Raw genomic sequence first — 12,937 nt, forward strand, 5'->3', positions numbered from 1 at the left:
TTGAAACACAGAGTTACAGAGAAAGGTAGAGCCAGAGAGAGATGTCTTCCACTCTGCTGGTTCACTCCCCAAATGACCACAACGGCCAGAGCTGAGCTGATCTGAAGCCAGGAGCCAGGAGCCAGGAGCTTCTTCCGGGTCTCCCATGTGGATGCAGGGGCCCGAGAACTGGGCCATCTTCTACTGCTTTCCCAGGCCATAGCAGAGAGCTGGATCGGAAGAAGAGCAGCCGGGACTCGGACTGGTGGACATATGAGATGCTGGCGCTGCAGGCTGGGGCTTTAACCCACTGTGCCACAGCACCCGCCCCTCTCCTTCAGAACTTAAACTGTTGTGGAATGTGGAATTATGCACTAGATGCTTCCTCCAGGAGGGCTTGGGTGGAAGAGTGCTTGCCTTTGTCCAGCCCCAGACCAGCTGTCAAAAGCTGGCTAGGAGATTGTGGGGGCGGGGGAGGAGGGAGGGTGAGAGAGCAGAGAAGGTCAGGAGCTTGCCCATCAAAGCCACTCTGGAGAAATCACAGCGTCTCTGAACAAAACAAACAGGAAAACAATCATCTTAGTGAATACTTTCACGTCCCACTCTTCCGAGTGCCTTCTGTGCATGAACTCATTTGATCTCACACCGTAAAACAAATGCCACACTGTTCTCACTCATGTTTCACAGAAGTAAAGTAACTCGCTCAGGTCACACCATTGGGGAGTGGCAGAACTGGGGTTTCAAGCCAGGCTTTCTTGGCACTGGCAACCACTACTGGTAACCACTGAAGCGTATAGTGAGCTTGCCTTCCTTGACTCTGTGCCCTTACCTGCCTCAGGTCTCCTGAAACGGGGTGGATTCTTGGCTCTGTGGCAGGCTGACCCTTGGATAACATGGTCTTGGAGAAATGCGATGTATGTAAGGGGGAAGAGAAGGGAACCACTAGCAAAATGAAGCCAATGGTGGTGTCCCTTGCAGAAATCTGGGGCTGTAGGAGCAACAGGTTTTGCAAAGTGGGTAGCATGATGTGAAGTCATCTAAAAAGAGAACCCACCCTGTGTTGATCAGAGCTGGTCGTTTCTTTCAGCGGTTATTTAGGAGTTATTTTAATTGAGGTTATAGCACATGTGATCTTGCAAGTATCCTCAATTTGCTTCTTCTGGAGTTGTGTTGCTCTCCTCAATAACTTGACTTTCAGTTGCATTTTTCATCAGGTCTAATAACAGGTTGCCTGCAGCCACCTATGCACAGTGACATTGTCTGAATCCAATGACTGCATGCTAGTTAATGAGATTTCTGTAAGTGGAACAGTAATCATTCAATCAATGGCAGTTTGCCCACATTGTCACCCACAAACAGCTTTTCTAGGTCACGTGTGAAATTCATATCTTCACAACTTGTCTATATCACACATGAAAATAGACACCTGTTCTGCTTCCTGTGTTTCCCACTTAATGACTGATTCCACACTATACAAAATATGGGTCTCTCATATTTGAAAATAATGATTTTTTTATAAAATATCACAGCTTGAAAGCTAGTAATCCCAGGGACAGAGTGGGGTTTGACTGTCAGGAAGGTGTGGCGGCGAGACCAACCAGGAACATGCCAGAGGCGGTGATGGCAGAAAGTGCCTTCAGCTTCCAGAAGTTACTGGATCAGTGAAAGCATCAGGAGCTCAAGGCTCCTGGAGGAACTGCTACACCCCCAGTGTATGGTCAGCTTCTAGCTTTGTATTTACTCCATCATGATATGAATAATGCAAGATACTTTGGGAAAATAATACCACCTGCTACAAGCTCTGCAAATTCTGAACTTGGGGGAATTTGGTCACTAGGGCAAAATCTCTGGCAGAGGGATTTCCCTGGGATCTGCACAACCATCCACGCTCACCAGTGGTCTGAGATGGCCAGGCAACCCTGGAAGCACTGAGAGATGCAACAAAGAGATGAGATTTTGCCCTGGTCTTTCAAGCATACACCTCAGTAATTGCCAGTGACTTTGCAGCCTTGGTTGGGCTTCCTGTGGAAGAGGCTGTGAGAGGTGTATTGGAGCAAGGATGGCAAGCCGGCTCCATCACGAGGATGGTGCTGCCTGGGAAGCCAGGTGCAGGGGTCCTGGATGGTTCCTTTAACAGATCTATTCACTGATCAGAGCCTGCCCCAGCACCACTGATTCCTAACAAGTAGCAACTAGCCAGACTGACCGATTATGTGGCTTTCCTGGAAAACTGGTCGCTGAGTTCAAAAGATCTACCTTCAGGGGCTGGCGCCGTGGCATAGTAGGCTAAGCATCTGCCTGTGGCGCCAGCATCATACATGGGCACCAGTTCCAGTCCCAGCTGCTCCTCTTCCAATCCAGCTCCCAGCTGATGGCCTAAGAGAGCAAAGCAGTAGAGGATAGCCAAGTTCTTGGGCCCCTAGACCCATGTGGGAGACCCGGAAGAAGTTCCTGGCTCATGGCTCCTGGCTTCAGACCGGCCCAGCTCTGGCAGTTGTTGGGAGTGAACTAGCAGATGAAAGACTTCTCTCTCTGTCTCTCCCTCTCTCTGTCTGTAAGCCTCTTAAGTAAATAAATAAATCTTAAAAAAAAAATTCGCCTTCAAAATCCTGTATACTGACTCATAGAGAGATGTAAAATTTTTATTTTCAATTTATTGGCTGGATTAAGCACCTCAGCATTCCTTACTGAGTATGTGATAACATACATGTAGAATATAAAGTGTATTATGTACACCTTGCCCTCAAACATGCTGAATAGTCATTGAAACAATTCTCAACTTGTAAGATTTTGCAATTTGATGGCGCCTGTCAATATTACAGTTTCTATTTCCTAGTGACTCAAAATGAGCTTTCCGCTTCATGCAGGACGGTGGTTGTCAGTGGTCTCTGCCCTGCCCCAGCACACACTGCACGCCCGTCTGTACTGCTGGCTGGTGCTCATCACGACTGGCTGGGGTTTCAGGATTGTTCCCATGGGCATCCCTGGACTGCTGGGGATTGCGGCTCACCCTCTTTGGAGACTGTGCTATCTTTTCTCCCCACCTCCTGAGAATCACTAATGTGGAATATAGAAAAATAGCCAAGCAACAAATAAAGAAACCGTTTCCTTAGTAACCCCTCCCCCAAAAACCAAAAGAAAGAAAATCTAGTAATCCAAAGCAAATCTGTAGGAGGGCACTTCAGCGAGCCTGTGGAGGGGCTGACGTGGCTCAGCAAGTTCAGCAAGTCAAGCTGCCATCTGTAACATGAGCTTCCCTTGTCAGAGCATCAGCCTGAGTCCCGGCTGCTCTGCTTCTGACCCAGATCCCCAGGTCAAGGAGTTTTAAAGATGGCGGGCCCCATGGCCCACCACGTGCTGTATGCCTGGTTAACAGAGCTGTCTTTTAAGCCATTTTATTATATGATTTATATTGTATTATACACACACGCACACTACGGCAGCTCAAGAAAGAATGCGCAGCCGGCCGCAGCTAGTTCGGAGCAAGCACAGGCTCAGGCCGGGTTCTCTGGGGTCCTGCTAGCAGGCGGCGACCCGCCGCAGCTCATGGGAGCGCGCGCAGCCGGCTGCAGCTCTTTCGGAGCAGGCACGGGATCAGGCCGGGTTCTCTGGGGGTTGAGCCTGCCCGCAGGCCGCGACCCGCCGCAGCTCAAGGGAGTGCACGACCCGTGCCGAGCTCCGTAAGGCCGGTTTGGCTAGCAGCAGCTCGGCAGAGGCGCAAACTAGCCCTGTTTTGCTGGTAGCTCCAAGAAGGGAAGACGCTGGTTGGGTTTCTTTGGCAGTTTTGGCTTTAAGGAATTTTTTTCTTTGGTGATGTTGCTAGTGCAAAAGAGATATTAGTGTGTTTCAAAGACAATTTACCTGCTTTCTAGGGCTAAGTCTTAACTAGTATCAGCGGCTAAAAAAGTTCTGAAATTTCTTCTTCCTGGGCGGTAGCATATAAGCTTTCAAATGCTAATTTCAAGCTGGAGAATTGAGTTTTGTTGCTTAGAAACGTGTTAGCGTCAGGGAGGAGGAGTTTTAAACTTGGGTGATGCCCTACTTCCTGCCAGAGTTTGGGAGTTCCGCCCCAAGGTGGCTGCCTACTATAGGAACTTCTGCCCTCACAGGAAGAAGGGCAACAGACTCCGCCCCAAAATGGCGGCCCCCATGGCCCACCACGTGCTGTATGCCTGGTTAATAGAGCAATGTCTTTTAAGCCATTTTATTGTATGATTTATAGTGTATTATATATATAGTATATATATGCAGCATAAGTATGGGGTATATGTGTGTGTGTGTGTGTGTGTGTGCGCGGCATGCCTGGTTAATAGAGCTGTGTCTTTTAAGAATGGAGATATATATATTATATGTGTGGCATAGGTGTAGTGTATGTATATACATAAATGTGCATGCGTGGTTAATGGAGCTGCATATATGTGTATATATAGTATATATATGGATGGCATAGGTGTGGTATATATGTATATATATACACATACATACATACATGTACTGCATGCCTGGTCAATAGAGCTGCATATTTTAAGTCATTTTTATATGTATAGTATATATACAGCATAGGTGCAGTGTGTATGTGTATATATATATATGCTACATGCCTGGTTAATGTATGTGTATTATATATGTATACAGCATAAGTATAGTGTGTATTGGTATATACATGCTGCATGCATAGTTAATACAGTTGAATCATATTATTATGATTTATATTATGTTGTGTGTATATATATAGTATATATGTATGGCAAATGTGTGGTGTATATGTATATATATATATGCTACATGCCTGGTTAATAGGGATATATGATTTATATTGTATTGTGTATATATAGTATGTATATACAGCATAGGTGTAGTGTGTATTTGTATATATACATGCTACAATGCCTGGTTAATAGAGCTATATATTTCAGATCATATTATTCTGATTTATATTGTATTGTATGTACATATAATATATATATATACAGCATAAGTGTAGTGTGTATGTATATGTACATGCTACAATGCTTGGTTAATATATATACTTTTTACATAATTATTGATTCATATTGTATTATATATATAGCATATATATACAGCATAGGTGTAGTGGGTATAGGTATATACACATGCTACAATGCCTGGTTAACAGAGATATATATATTTCAGATCATATTATGATTTATATTATATTATATATAGTATATATATATATACAGCATAGGTGTGGTGTGTATATGTATATACACATGCTACAATGCTTGATAGAGATATAAACTTCAGATCATATGATTTATATAGTGATATCTGTATAGTATATATATATATAGCATATGTGTGGGGTATGTATGTGTATACACATACATAGTTAAAATAGTTAATATAGCTACTTAATATAGCTATGTATTCTAGATCATATTATTATGATTTATATTATGTTGTGCATATATATAACATGTGTAATGTGTACATATATACACATGTTAATGTTTATATTGTATTGTTTATATAGTATATATGTATAGCATTTGTGTAGTGTGTTTGTTTATACACTGGCTACATGCCTGGTTAATAGAGATATATATTTCAGATGACTTGTATGTATACTATGTATATACATGCTACATGCATAATTAGTATAGTTAATATAGCTAGTTAATATAGCTATGTATTCTAGATCATATTATTATGATTTATATTGTGTTGTGAGTATATATATAAATATATAGCATATGTGTAGTGTGTATGTATATATACATGCTGCATGCCCGCTTAATAGAGCTATGCATTTCAAATCATATTATTATGATTTATGTAATATTACATATATAGTATATATATAGCACATGTGTATATCTGTATATATACATAATATAATATATATGGCCTGCACATAATATGTATATGATATATATATTATGTTATTTATGTTATATTATGATTCTATAGCAGCATTAAATCATGTTATTATTCATTTCTGTTTTTGTTATTTTTGTTCCTGAGGTGGTATTAGCACAATTAGCTTTTTTTTTTTTTATTTTCGATCTCAGGACGGTTCTCTTCCTTTGTTTGTTATTTTCGTTCCTGAGGCAGTGTTAGCATGATTAGCTGTTTTTTTTTTTTTTATTTTCGACTTCAGGACTTTTTTTTTTTTTTAACCTTTTTTGTTATTTTTGTTTCTGAGGCAGGATTATAACTGTCTGAAATGACATTTCTCAGACTGAGTGGTTTATATCTCCTTGGTGTGATATATACATTAAACCCCATAACAGCCATAGTAGCACTGAAATGCTAGATTACAGATTAAGTTAAAGAGGAGTAAATGCTCTAACATGGGAAGCAGTCTGTACAGCAGACTCATAGAGTGGTAATGGCTTTGAGTAGCACTCAGTGACCTCAAGATCAATCCTAATGGCATTCTGGTCTGGCTGGAAAGCCCAGAAGAACATTTCAGGCATTGAAAGCCAGGACACTTGTGTGAAAGGTCTCCACATGGAGAACTTCCCTGGGTGAGATCCCAGTGGAAAAGAGTGGCCATTGAAGGATGAGCTTTTCTCCGGATGGAGGAGAAAACTTCCACTTTTCTTATGGCCCTGTCTCAATACTGATGGAGTTTGCAGGACTAAGAAGGCTTCCATGGCCTAGGCAGCTCATGTCAAGAGCCTCGGGGTGGTCACTGATGCCACACATAAAAGTGTTAATGGATAAATTAACAACAGGAGTCACTATACTAACTTCCCATGTAGGATCTCTGTTCTCAAAAGAGCTACAGTAGTAACTTTAACAGAAAAACTTAATCCCAAAGATTTGCTTTCCTCTATTGTGTGATATTATGCATCGTGAGTTCTAGTTATGTCTAAGTGCCAAACTCCATTTCCTGTGTTTCTAGGTATTTATTTAAGGTTTAGTAAGTGCCTCAAACATAAAATCTTAAGTACATGTCTCTCTGTGAAATTCCTATCTTGTATGTTTTAACATAGGATCAGATATTTAAAGGCAGCAGAGCAGATTTCTGAGAATGGCAAAGTTCTGTGGACTTTGGATTCCAAGATTTGGATCCCAGGCTTTTGTGTATAGCTTTAAAGATGCCCTGATACAGTCTCTGTACTGAAAAGGGTAGCTGCAAAAGTTGTTCCAGAGAACTAAGGAGCTTCTAAATAAAAGCTCCGGTTTTGGGAATTACTGATGACAGGATTCTATAGAATTTGAATTCCAAGATTTGGATTCCAAACTTTTGTATATAGCTTTAAAGAGGCCCTGATGCAGACTCTGTCCTATAAAGGGTAGCTACAAGAGTTATGGATTCCAGGATTTGGATTTTAAGCCTTGTGTTTGCTTAAAAGCCTCTGAAACAGACACTGTGCTGGACAGGGGAGCTGCAAAGGTGTTCCAAGGAATCAAGGAATTTTTAACAAAAACTCCAACATTATTAATTCCTGAGCAAGTCATTCATAAGAAGATCCTCTTCAGATCAGTTTCAGCATAAATGAAAGGGACCTTACTAGGTGCTATTGAGCACGACTACTTCCGTGAAATTAGGACTAAACTTCTACCTCTTAAGTCTTCACAGGTGAATGCGAAAAACATTCCTGGCTGTTCCTATAAGCCAATCAGAAACCTTAAGTACTTCAAAGCAAAAAGGATAAGTAAAGCTTTTGCCTTTGTCTCCTTAAGGCAAACATGCTGTACCTGCCTTTCTTAATTATCTCTGGGAACTGTTATTGAGGATAAAGCTACCTAATGATTTCTTCTATTATTCTCTATACTCAAGCTAAATGGGTTTATAATCTACATAAGGGTGGCCTACCACTACCCACTATCTGGGAATCTGTAAGATACATTGTTTTTATGTAAAGGGACACCCCCCTTACAATTGGTTTTGTTCCAGTTTTGCTTATACTAATTAATGACTTATATGTTTCAGAACTCAACTTCTGGGAGAAACTGACCATGCAGGGGATACAGACGTTGGTGATGACCGAGACTGCTCCAGCTCACAAAGCAAATTCGATAGATAGGATAGGCAGACCTCCAGACCCTGGACAGGCAGGGCCTGCACTATGCCCCTCATAAGCAGGAAGCAGTTACAGAAGAGATAATTCGATGTCCATCAACTCCCCTTAGGATTAAGGGGATGGAGTCTCTGAGGGGGGAATGAAGTGGGCAGGCATACAGGTTAAAATTGTTAGATTTGTGAACTGGAAGACCATGCCTTTGCCACGCTCCTGAGTGGCCTCATTCCCCTACCTGGCCACACCTGGGTGCCCACCAGCCAATCAGGTTAATTAACCACTCCCCTTTGGAAGTGGGTTAAAAGCCGGACACGGTGTGGCCTGGCCTGCTCTTTTCCCCTGGCCTCTTGCTAGGAAGGGGCTTGCTGTAGCCTTCAGACCATGTGCTCTAGGTTTCCTGGCCTAGATGCTCATCCACGTGGCTGGTTCCTGGTGCTTGGTATGAACCCCTATTTACCTCCCTCTCTTAAATAAAGCTCTCACTCTCCTATGCATCTTTCTCACTAAATAAAAGCTTAAAACGTACCATGATGCCTTATTGTCTGTGCCGGTATTTAGAATTCTTCTCTAAATATTAGGCAAGAACCCTTTTGGGCTTATTAATATTGGGAATTTAGTAATAAGCCCGTGGTGAAATCGTAAGGCACCCCAAATTCTGGTAGCACATGTGGCACCCCAGATAGCATTTCTAGGGAACTTCAAAGGGCCACATTTCAGTGTAAATTTTAGGGGATCTTTTCCGATTTCACTGGGAAATCAGAGGAGATGACCCAAGCGCTTGGTCTCCTGCCACCCACCTGGGCAACCCAGATGGAGTTGCTGGCTCCTGTCTTTAGCCTGTGGACGGCTTTCCTTCTCCCTCTCTCCCTTCTTTCTCTCTTTTACTTTGCTTTCTAATGGAAGAAAAGCTGATAAGAAATGGAATTAAAAGACTATTTTAGTTCAAACAATTTTGAAATTCATGCTTTTTTTTCATAATATTCATTTTCCATGAACTTTTTCAAAACCCAATGGATTTTCTCTAACTTTTTCCATACATGCTACACAAATGCCACTAGAGGGCACTCCAGGAGACTCACTGCACTTACACATCCCCTTTCTAAAAAACACATAAGGGTAACAACGCTTTATCCTGGATATCTTCCTTTAACAGCACCCAAGGAACTGCTTGTTATTTTATACAACTACACAATATTTTATTGCATGGCTATATCATACTTACTTAGGCAATTTTTCAGGGCATTTAGATAGTTTCAATTTTTAAAATAAATATTTTATTAGATTGAAACAAAAATGTATTACTTTAAAGCAATAAATGTTTAACAGAAGTAAAATTGTATGGAGTAAGCTTTATATTAGGTTTTGATTATTTAAAAATGTTATTTATTTGAGGGGTGGGTGTTGTGGCATAGCAGGTTAAGCTGCCACCTGTAGCTCTGGCATCCCATATAGGGGCTGGTTCGAGACCTGGCTGCTCTACTTCCAATCCAGCTCCCTGCTAATGTACCTGTGAAAGCAGTGGAAGATGGCCCAAGTGCTTGGGCCCCTGAACCCACATGGAGACCTGGATGAAGCTCCTGGCTCCTGGCTTCAGCCTGGCCCAGCTCCAGCTATTGCAGCCATTTGGGGAGTGAACAAGCAGATTGAAGATCTCTCTCTCTCTCTCTCCCTCTCTGTAAGTCTGCCTTTCAAATAAATAAATAGTCTTAAAATTTATTTATTTGAAAGACTGAAAGGGGAGGGAGCTAGAGGGAGGGGAAGGGAGAGAGAGAGAGAGAGAGAGAGAGAGAGAGACCTTCTATTCACTGGTTCTCTCCCTGAATGGCCACAACAGCCAAGGCTGGGTCAGGCTGAAACCAGAAGCCAGAAACTACAATTGGATCTCTTATGTGGGTGGCAGGAACTCAAGTACTTGAGTCATCATTTGTTGTTTCCATCATTTGTTGTGCATCATCAGGGAACTGGGTCAAAAGCAGAGTAACTGGGACCAGAACAAGCACTTCAATATGGGATGCAGGGCTCTCAAGCAGGACTTTACCTGTGGTGCCATAATGCTCACTCCTAGGCCCTGACTTTAAGTTTCAGTAAAATAGACAAGGTTCTTGCCTTCCTGAAAGTGATATCCCAGCTATATGGGCAACTATATTGCATGTATGTTATCTAAGGACACATACCAAAGAGTACAAGGCCATGATTTTCAAACTTTTAGCTCATGCATACAACTTGGCAGCAAATATCAGTCTCCCGGGGCCAAGGGTCTAATGTAAAACTATGGGGCTTCTTGTTCATAAAGTGGGGAGAAATATTTTTCCCCTCTTCTGTGGTTTTCCTGTCAACTTGCCGTGGGGCTTTTCTTTGTTTATTTTTGTGTTTGCTCTAGAATGTGGCACTCTTTCAGGCATGAAAGCACTTAAGTGGTGAGTGCAATCTGTCACCAGTGCCTGGGATTCAGCCCCCTGACTTGCCAAGTGTGTGTGCCTGACCCCCCTCTCATCTTCCCCATGCCAAGGTTTCTTCTGTGAGGGGACATCACAGGCAATGGTTCCTGGGTGTGGGAGCGGGCAACTGAAAACTGGTGCTGGGGAGGCTGGCTGTGGAGGGAGGGAAGCTGGACCAAGTTGGAGCCTAGGTTGGAGCCTAGGTTCTGCCAGACTCCAAACTGGGAGATAAAATTAGTAAGAATTTCAAGATGGTGACCCCAGAGCACTAACAGGTGCACACAGGGACTCCTTCTGAAGTCTTGTGCAATTGTCCTGGTGGCAAGCCCAGGAAGTTTACTCTGTCATCACAATATTTGTGTGTTTAAATTGGTCTACATATTCTGCAGTGACTTGAAACTTGATGACCGATAGATAGCCTGTCATGCATCTAACTCATATCCTCTCATCCAGATGCTTCAGGGGTCTGGTTGAAAAATGAGAACGTGAGTCTAGTCAGGCTCACGATGCTGCCCTGCAGGTGAGTGCCTGCAGTGGGTGTGAACCGGTGTGTTGTAGTGAAGCTGGGGCAGCTCTTTTATACTGTTGCGTTTGACTTGTAGAAGAAACAAGGCTGGATGACACTTACTAACATTAGTGTCATTAAAGTTGGTATTGTCAGTAAACTGGCGCAGTCTTATCTATGGCGTGACCTACACCAGACACTGTCCTAGGCTCTGCCCCCCACCATGCTGGAAGCCAGGTGACCAGATGGCCCAATCACCAGTGTCAGCTCCACTCCCACCCTAATGGGATTCGCTGCTCCTACTTCCCTGCCCGCCCCTGGCAAAGGTTTAAGAGGACCTGTTCCTGAGCACATGGCTCTCTTGAGCTCTGTCTCCGGAGCTCGCTCTCTCTCTCTCTCTCTCAACTCTTACACTCTTCTTCCTCTTTTCCTTCTTTGCCCCTTCCCTCTGGTCTGCCTGGTTTCCCCACCAATAAACCCTTTCCCTTACTCCAGTGTTTGGGTTTGGTGTGTTTTTGGGCGGCCTTACAGGTATACACTCCCCCCACCCCTCCCTTGCTAAATGTGACTGGCTTTTTAACATGGAGAATAAAATCAACAAATTCTCAGAGGCCCTTGAGACCCATGAACTCCAGGGCTGAGTCCAATAAACACTTTATTCCTCAGGGCCAGCACTGTGCCACAGTTGGCTAAGCCTCTGCCTGTGGCACCAGCATCCCATTTGGGCAACGTTTTGTATCTTGACTGCTCCTTTTTCTGATCCAGTTCTCTGCTGTGGCCTGGGAAAGCAGAAGGCAGCCCAAGCCCTTAGGGCCCTACACCCGCTGGGAGATCTGGAAGAAGCTCCTGGCTCCTGGCTTCAGATCGGCCCAACTCTGGCCACTGGGGCCATTTGGGGAATGAACCAGCAGATGGAAGACCTCTCTCTCTCTGTCTCTCCCTCTCTCTGTAATTTGCCTCTCAAATAAATAATATTTTTTAAAAAAGGACTTCCTAAAAAAAAGACATGCACAGTGTAGAAAATTAGAAAGAACTAAATATATAGAGACAGGACCAAAAAAAAAATTATGCGCCAGTATTTTTTCTCAAAGAAAAGCTGTCCCCGCTCCACCGCCCGGAAGTGGAGATGCATTTGTGCTGTTTTTCACCGTGGGCTTCCCGCAGGGCCTCCTAGGGGTGTGAGACACGCACTGAACGCACTGAACGGTACTGCCGAGGCCGGACAGGGCCGCTGGCAGGTGGGGTGGGCAACGTCCTCTTCCTGGATGTCCAAGCCAGAGAAGAACGGGGGGATAGGCCAGACACCCCAGGTTCCTCTCTGTAGCATGGTAGAGAACGTGAATCTCGCCTCCCCGTTTTCTGCCTTCCGCTCCTCCGGCCCCAGCACTACTCAGCACCGCGCCTGCCAGGCCTGGCGGGTGAAGGTGCCGGACGCGGTCCCCGTCTGCCCCGCAACAGATGACGTCACGGCTTCGCCGAGGAGGATTGGCTGCCACGAGCCTTTGGGGGCGAGAAAAGACGATTCTAAACGGATCGAAACCAGGCGCCTGCGAGCGGTGCAGTGGATCCTTTCCTGCTTTTTGGCCCTGGGCCACTTGCTTCGCGGCCGCTGCCCTCTTTGTTGCTGTTTTAGCCCTGCGCCGTCGCTTAGCCGGGATGAGCCAGGTGGCGGTGTTCGTTCCTGGCTCAGTCCCAGAAGCGGCCACCTGGTGTCGGCCCTTCTGTCGCTGCGCAGCTGCCAGGAGGACGCCGAGGTGGCCATTTTGGAACCGGGAACCGGAGCCTGGCAGCCGCAGGAACCCTTTCGGGACTCGTTCTAGGATACGGAGGGCCCAGTGGTCTTCGCTTTCCGCAGGAGGTGTATTGGTCACGCTCTTGGCACGCTCGATGCAGATTCCGGCCCGGGCAGATGCAGGAACACGCCGGGCTCTGGACAGATCGCTCCAGGAAGCCTCAGGTTCCTTCTCTGTGGAGTGGTCACTGACCTCCAGGGGGGTTGACCGTGGGTTCAGTCGGGA

General features: G+C 44.5%; 1 pseudogene; it reads left to right on the forward strand.

Moving 5' to 3' along the window:
• Positions 1–1,584: 1,584 nt before the first annotated feature.
• On the forward strand, positions 1,585–2,261 carry LOC108177334 (COP9 signalosome complex subunit 8 pseudogene; annotated as a pseudogene).
• Positions 2,262–12,937: the final 10,676 nt, after the last annotated feature.

The sequence above is a fragment of the Oryctolagus cuniculus genome, chromosome 5 (genome assembly GCF_051225735.1).
Source record: "Oryctolagus cuniculus isolate XC-2025 breed Fujian yellow rabbit chromosome 5, ASM5122573v1, whole genome shotgun sequence".
Lineage (NCBI taxonomy): Eukaryota > Metazoa > Chordata > Mammalia > Lagomorpha > Leporidae > Oryctolagus > Oryctolagus cuniculus.